Source organism: Primulina huaijiensis, chromosome 6 (genome assembly GCF_012295235.1).
Source record: "Primulina huaijiensis isolate GDHJ02 chromosome 6, ASM1229523v2, whole genome shotgun sequence".
Lineage (NCBI taxonomy): Eukaryota > Viridiplantae > Streptophyta > Magnoliopsida > Lamiales > Gesneriaceae > Primulina > Primulina huaijiensis.
Window position 1 is genome coordinate 21,887,850 of NC_133311.1, and position 8,539 is coordinate 21,896,388.

Here is an 8,539-nt window from a genome sequence, read left to right on the forward strand (position 1 = left end):
TTGCTTCCTTTGCATTTGGCTCTAAGATATTTATTTAGTTGCTTTTCTAAGAAAAATCATCGTGTTTTATGAACCGTAGCTGGGCCATGAATTTATTTTTCTTCTCATTGTTCTTTTAACCACTGAAAAATACAACTTGGCAGCATTAGTAGATAGATGTTTCCCATCTCGAGAATTGAATACAAGCACGTGCTAGTGTAGAAAAATGATTCAAGATGTTCAGCACCGACGTCGATGTGAACACGCTGATGTTCATATTTCGGCTGCCGTTTCTTCAACGTTTTGAATGCAAAGGCCCAATAAAGTCAATCTATCACTTGCGTGCTGCATGATTTACTCATATTCAACAATCAACAAGAATCCATCAATCTGGGTAACTTTGTATTGTACCAGATANAGATCCGAAAAACAAAATCCAGATACCCAATTTAACATGATTAATGATGGGATCTCGATCATATCCGATATAGTTATAAACATATTTTTTTTTGTTATGTAAATGTATTTCTAAAAAGAGTAGGTCTTTTGTTAGATAGTATCGAATATCTTAATTTTTAATTTTATTAACTGTTACTAGTTTGTTTCGGTACCATCTCATCATCATCATATATCACACGAGGGGATCAGGTCATGTAATATTCAATGAAAAAGACTTCACCCCTTTACCAATTCCACGTTGAAAATTTGACGGTTTAACATGTGAAGCACTAAAAAAAAACAGAACTAATTGGCAAACATGATAGAGATATTGATTTGTTTTTTCAACATTTTGATTGTAAGTCATGTGCAAAATACCATGCATACCCTTCTCCTAAAAGAGTAGAACAATTACCTTACTAACTTACAAATTTCTTTTCAAAAATAATTAGGAAAGATATTTGTTATAATCGAGTCTATAACTCAAGATCTCATCCTAAATTTAAAAAATCTATGTTCGATGAGCTATAAGTAATCGGCATAAGTTACGATTTTTCAAATTGAATGGATGTTACACTTTAAATAAATTAAACCTATGAAGATTTTTTAATTAGTCTTCCTAATTAGGGATAGTGTTAGGTGGCCGGAGGTGATTATGGGAGATTAATTCCGAGATCTCATTATTTTTTCAGAACCATATCTAGTTGATCTAATGATTCATATTTTGTCACATCAATCTTATCAATTTATATAGATAGTTTGATACATGACCATGATATTATCTTAAGATATCGTTTGGTGCAAATCAAATTTATAATAGCAACTTTCAAAGAATTTAAGTCGACAAAGTTGAAAACATCAAATTTCTTCTTTCATTATGTAGAATAGATAGTTCTCGGCCGCCATTGAAAATCAAGTCCCCCGAAATATAGTCTGCACTAGTAGGGGTGCAGTGAGTTACGTACTCGTGAGTGACGCGGACAAAAATCCATTCTAAAATTGATTCTTCAATATAGTAGATTGAGTTTTAATTATTTCTAACTATATATTAATTTGTTTTAAATGATACATAATCTAATAGTATTTTTGTTCACATAGACACAAAATTTAAACCCTAGAATTATGATTTAAACATTTTCGAGCTTCTCGAGCATGAGATCTAGTAACTCAATGTTTTAACGAGTCGAGCTCGAGTTTGAAATTGAATACTCGATCGAGTTTGAGTAGTATGACGCTAAAGCTTGAGTGCACCCTACTCTGCAATATTGTTTATGTAATATATTTGTCTCAAATGATCTGAGTTATAATGTTATTTTACGGTTTTCTCAAATTGTTCAGTATGGAAAAAAAATTAATTAAAAATATAATAAATACGCAAATGTTATTGTATAAAGTGAAAATATTAAGTGAATATGGAGATAGAGTTAACCAGATGTTGCAATAGGTTATTCAACGAACACGACGTCCATCATCTAGTTGTACCTGATCTAGTCTTGGTCCATGCCCAAAGTCTTGTTCTAAGTTTACTTCATCCGACTTTTTTGACAAATTCCTTTATTAATATTCTTATAGATATATCAATTATCTATACTTTTGTAAAAAAAAAATAAAATTTGAAAATTTCTAAGAAGTAAAATTTCATTGTGCTAATATTATTATATAATGCAAAATTTTTATTTAGTGCGAAAAAAAATAAAGAAAGAGGAGAAAGAACACCCCTACTTACCCTTTTTTTTTTTTTACTTAATTACAACTTGGAAGTAATCTTGGTTAATTAGTCACGATGATTTGTGTGATGACCTCATTACTATGACCTATCAATGTCATAATACAGTTTAATTGATATTAACTATTTTGTATTTGCTGTCAGTTGTTATAATTTATATGTTATCACGTTAGCAATTCAATAAAAAATAATTAAAATCGCAAAAAAAAAATGTTGTTGACTAAATCTGTAAATTGATCGATAACATGATAAAAAAATAGAAAACTTATTACATAACCAAATAATCAGTATGATTTAGTTAGGGCCTTTTTTCTAGTTTAATATTTATCAAACATTACTTAATGTCGTCTCAGTGTCTTCCAAGTCTTCCCATGGGCGTAAGAAACATTTTTAATGTAGACTGTATTTGTATGAAGGAAAAAACTTAGTCATGTAGCTTGTGCCAAGGAAAAATATGGTATGGTGCTTAAATCACGTGCATGTGTAGATATCCGTAGTTTCCCCGAAAATTCAATTTAGAAACTCAGAAGAAACATATATACGAGAAATTGCTTGTTTATTTTGTTAGGAAATTTGTTATTGGGGAATAACTATTGTTCGTACCGGAACAACAATCTTAAAATGACATTTACTATGTATTAAGAGACATTGATTTGAAATTTATAGATTTCGATTATAGTATTTATTGTTGAATTTGAAACGATAGATTAAATCTTTGTTATTAATTAATTAATATATTTGAAGAAGAAAGTTTAATAATTCGATTATATAACTTTGTTATTAATTGATTAATATTGACAATTAATTAATAATAAGATTTCATGGTGGAAAACTCGAATACAAACGTGACGGGACAGCCAAGCAAAGCCAGAAAATAAGCCCCACGGACGATAAATACTTGATTATTAATATAAAAAAATAGTATTATTTGGAAGTAATCAAGGTTCGCACGTTCTAAAATTCGGTCAAAGGTGGGCGCGACTTTGACTTATTTAACCAATATTTGAAAGGTCTTCAACACCGTTTCTTCATTTAATAAATGCGATCTTGAAAACTATTTTAAAACGAATAGGAGAAATTTTGTTTGCTTTTCTTTTTTCTTTTTTTTTTTCTTTTAAGAAAATATTTTTGGATTTTTTTGTCTTCCATATTTTTTTTTAGAAAATTACTTAATTTTTAAAAAATAAATTTGAAAATATTACATTCATATACTTTTTAAAACAATTACTTAAAAATTTGTGGCTCTCGTTTGTTACGCAGATTGAAATATAAATAAGAAGAAAAAGACAAGAATTGATCATTTTCAAGGGAAAAATGGAAAACTACATAATCCAATAGAACTGATCTATTCCCTCCCTCTCACTCTGAATGTTCTTTTGGTGTTTGTTGAAAAATTCGAAATTTAAATATATTTTAAACTTTATAATAACTCATAAACATTTTAAAATATTTTACTTGTCTCAATTATATAGATTTGTTTGTTTTTAACTTACATACATATTAAGAAAAATCAATGGAAAAATAAATTTATATACAAACTTCTGATTTTACCCATATTTAATTAATTCAAAAATAGTTGCTCGTTTTTCAAGACTTAATATATTAATAAGAGATCGAGGGTTTGGCCAATGGTCTTCCCGAAATTCTTCATGTATTGACTCAAGTTCGAGTCTTTCTGAGACCCCCTATATTATGATATCAAGAAAAAAAAAGAATATATTAATAAAAGTGGTACAAACTTGTATATTGATACGTACAAAAAAAAACGAACTATATATATAATTGAGACGGGTGTAGTGCTAAATTCATTTATTTTGACATCTTCGACTCGTTAAATGTCTGTTTGCAATAACTTGGAAAACATAACATATACTGTCAGCACAGTTTCAAACCGATTTATTTGATGTACTTGTACAAAGGATCTTATGTGGTACTTACTTGAAAGTTGAAAGACCCAAACCTTAAAAATTTTAAGGTATTGATTTCAGCTTGGATTACTCCATATCTTTGATTTTCTTTTCAATTTTTATTTATTTATTTTTTGCCAATTTTATAATCAGCTAGCCGACCTAAGTCTTAACTTCTTGCTATATCCAATTAAATCCAAATTACTACTCATCCTTCAGGAATCCATCCATCCACCTCCCTACTACTTGTCGGTTCAGTTGTGTTTATTTATTGCTTTTTTTTTTTTCCCTCTATATATCTATCTATGTGTATATATATATACACACACGCATAAACATATAATATTGATCTCTTCAATGTAATGACTATTGAACAGCCAAACGTTGCACTCTTGAATATATTGAACATATCAAAGAGAACCATTTCTAGAAGAAATAAACTGCTTTAAATTGTTTGGAAAACGTACAACTTCTTGAATCTGCGGGAGATATGGAGTTCTTTAGTTTGTTGAATACTTCGTTAGATCTGAATTTGAAACCTCTTCGAATTCTTGATGAAACTCCCGAAATGGTTAGTATGTATTCTTTATAAGTAGTCCTTTGTGATGGTAAACTGAATGCAGTTCAAGTTGTATTTGGTTATGCAGGTTTGGTGATTGATTTTGTTTGTTCTGGATTTCAGAAACATGAAGTGGATAGCAGTTTGAAATTGGGAGTCAGCACCGTAGGAGTGAAACAAGAGGTTAGAACATGCAGTGTTTAGTCTCATAAACACATATTAACATGCAATATCGAGAGACACACACACACACACACACACACACACACACACACACACACTCTGTAGCAACTGAGTAGCGATTATGTTTATATGGGATTATGGAAGAAATTTTGTGGGTTAATGGTAAGAAAAATATATGTCAATTTTTCATTTGGAATGTGATTGAAAACTCAAATCTGGTTTCCTGAATTTCTCCTTTCATATAGGTAAACATATCGATGTAATTATGTAAACATTCTGAATTAACCTCTGACTGTGTTCGAGTTCTTGAAAGTAATGGCCAAGAAAAGCATGAGTGAAATTCGTGTTTAGTTGCCGCCCCGTCAAATGAAAATGCAATATATATATATATACACATACTGAATTACCTTTGATATTGATGGAGTGAATCAGAGTTCTCGTAAAGATTTTTCTGAGTCTTGACTTTTTTATATTTATTTCTGGTCATACAGAGGGGTGCTTTGTTAGAGGAACTAAATAGGGCGAGTGCTGAAAACAAGAAACTGACTGAATTATTAACAGTCATGTGTGAGAATTACAATGCATTACAAAAAAGATTAAAGGAGTACACGATCAAGAATTCGGAGTTGGATTTTATTTCAAGAAAGAGGAAACCTGAAAGTGATATAAAAAATATTCATGAAGCAAACATTAGTGGCTCTTCTGAAAGCAGTTCCGGCACTGAAGAAGATTTGTGCAAGAAACCAAGAGAGGAAAAAGACAACAAAGGAAAAATGTGGCGGACTTGTGTTCGAACCGAAGCATCTGATGCAAGCCTTGTAAGTTGTAACGAATAGAATCACCACAAATTCAAGAAATGAAAGACAGAGAGTAACTTCTTTGAAACAAATTTTGTTAAAAAAAATGGTATGTTTCTTGTATTCAAAGACTGTAAATTTAAACGGTTTCAGATAGTAAAAGATGATTATCAATGGAGGAAATATGGCAGAAGGTGACTAAAGATAACCCTTCTCCACGGGCTTACTACAAGTGTTCTTATGCTCCAAGTTGCCCAGTCAAAAAAAAGGTAATTCAACATGCCTATCCTCTACAAACCAAGAAATAGACGTGATATCATGGTGTGATTATTGGTGATAAATACATGATAATAGCAATAAGATTGTGATCGTTTTATTTTAATTTACGTGTACCATATTTTTCTGATTATGGTATTGCATTTTTGTCTATTCCTGTCTTGTGCATACAAATGTATCTAATATGATTCCATCTTTGCTTCAATTAAGCCTAAAAAATGTAGAAAAATAAATTGCTCTCATGTACAAATTAAACTAATTTCCAAGGAACTAACCTCTGCATTGTACACTCTCACAGGTTCAAAGAAGTATAGAAGATCGAACAGTTGTGGTTGCAACTTATGAAGGGAAGCATAACCATTCTCAACCGTCGGTAGATTCCACCCCCAACAGGAGCGTGACTCTTGGAAACATGCCATGCTCGACCTCTCTTACTTCATTCGGACCAACGGTCACGCTCGATCTCACAGTGCCAAAGACTAGTCGCGACGAAACTACAAGGAGTAAGTCAACAGGCAAGATTGCTGCACCGGAGCGCCGACACTCTTTGGTGGAACATATGGCTTCTACTTTAACAAGAGATCCAAATTTCAAAGCAGCTGTGGCAGCTGCCATCTCTGGAAAGTTTCTTCAGCTAAATACTCACACACAAAAGTGGTAGATTTTTTTTTTTTTGCTTGTCGTTGATCGGTTGTTAAGATTGGAAATACATTTGAGATAGAGATTTACAGATGATGTCACGCGAAGCGTGGAATCCACAGGATTCTCCAAAATTACAAATTAAATTTCCAAGAACACCGAATCCTTCTATTTGTAAAAATATATATATAAAAAAAAACTAGAAATTAATTTCTTTAGATTGATGTGAAAGCATTCTAGTTATAATCGAATGATCGAGAACATAAGATGTTTCTACTAGAGCACAAGAAACAACTTTGTCTTGAACGAAAGTTACCAGCTCCAGATTTGAGTATATATGCAAATCAAGACTCAAGTCAAATTAGGGACTAAAATGCTAAAAATCCCAATGGATAACTGATAGTCTGATACCAATCCTTTAGAAATATCTTCTCAAAATGATTCCACAAGGTAACTGTCATAACCCCCGATCACATCAAGATTAGAAATAAGAACCAAATATAGAATACGTATTGAATGATATATGTAACCACAACTCCGGATGTTTGAAATTTAGGTTTTAAAGCAATAACTGTTCTTCTCTTGCAATTTTAGTAATTTTTTTGTCTGAGTGCTTACTTATATAGCGTACATGGTGTAATGAATCCTGCAAGAATTACATATTTTCGCACGAATGTATCCATATAAAATTTTGTATTTAAAAAATGACAATAATCTTGATCTTTATTGGTTATCCATAGTTGTTGAGTCCAGTCCAAGATGCACAAATATCCTGTGGCCCCTTTTATCATCCACTGGCCATGTTCTCTGGTTTCAATCTCCCAAGCATGCACAGAGAACACATTAATAGATGATAACGAAATATATCAAGTAGCTAATATTTGTTAAAGATATAGTGTATATCGATTGGATTAAGTCATTGCTAGTTGTATATCTATGAACTTGGACAATCTTTTTCCACTTGAGTTAGCTTTTGAGTTGGGTTGGGTCCAAGTTTCAAATCTTTACCGGTGTTCTATGGTTTCAATCTCCCAATCACAGATAACACAATAATAGATGATAACTAAATTTATCAAGTACCTAATATTGGTATAATTCAATATATTCTCATTTCGAATTAATGCCATAAATTACGATGCTTTAAAAAACAAAAACATTAATCTTATAACTTTGTAAAAAAAAAAAAATACAAAAGCTACTTAGACGAATTAAATTAAAAACAAACAAACAAATATTTACATATAAATTTATTTTACATAAATATTTAACGTACATTAAAAAATATACATATAAACACAGACACCCCCGAGCTACCAAAACACTACCACAGTGTATATAAAAGACGAGGGCATATTGCAGAGAGTCTCTTTTTGACGCTTGAACTTTAAAATTTTACTTTTTATGTTTTGTTATATATTTAATCGATGTTCAATTCCAATAAAAATAGTTTGAATGTTGTTTACTGAAATTTTTCCCAGAAAAAACAATTTTTTAAAACATTAATTTGACAATGATTTTTTTTTGGGCCACGGCCTAGCAATTAAAACTTTTACTTTATTATTATTTAATTGATTATAGTTTTATTTTCCTTTATTCAATCAATGTAGTGGAATAACGAATCACAATGTATTCTCTTTTAGGAGCATCTTTTGGTAGCAACATAATTATGAAGTAATGTAATAAAAGATGCGGTGATCGATGAAGCATCCAAGTTTTGGCTTCAAGGAAAACGAGGATAAATAAAAATATTTTGTATTATGCAGACTAAATTTAACAGTTAGTACTTTCTAATTAATTCGACTTCAATATAATGTTTACCTTAATTATAATAAGAATGAATATTGTTGAATAGTTACCAAAATCATCCATTAATGGTAATGGTGCATAATTAATAAAAGCCTTGGTTGCGTCATGGAAGGCCTTTATATATTTTCAACTGATGTAGGACAAAGGCTGATATGATCGAGTTATTTTTAAGACAATATACTTTGATTATTTTTTGAAAAAAGTTGATGAACAAGAAAATAGAGGAAGC

General features: G+C 30.8%; 1 pseudogene; it reads left to right on the forward strand.

The window, feature by feature from the left end:
* Positions 1-4,361: 4,361 nt before the first annotated feature.
* LOC140978333 (probable WRKY transcription factor 40) lies at positions 4,362-6,661 on the forward strand (annotated as a pseudogene).
* Positions 6,662-8,539: the final 1,878 nt, after the last annotated feature.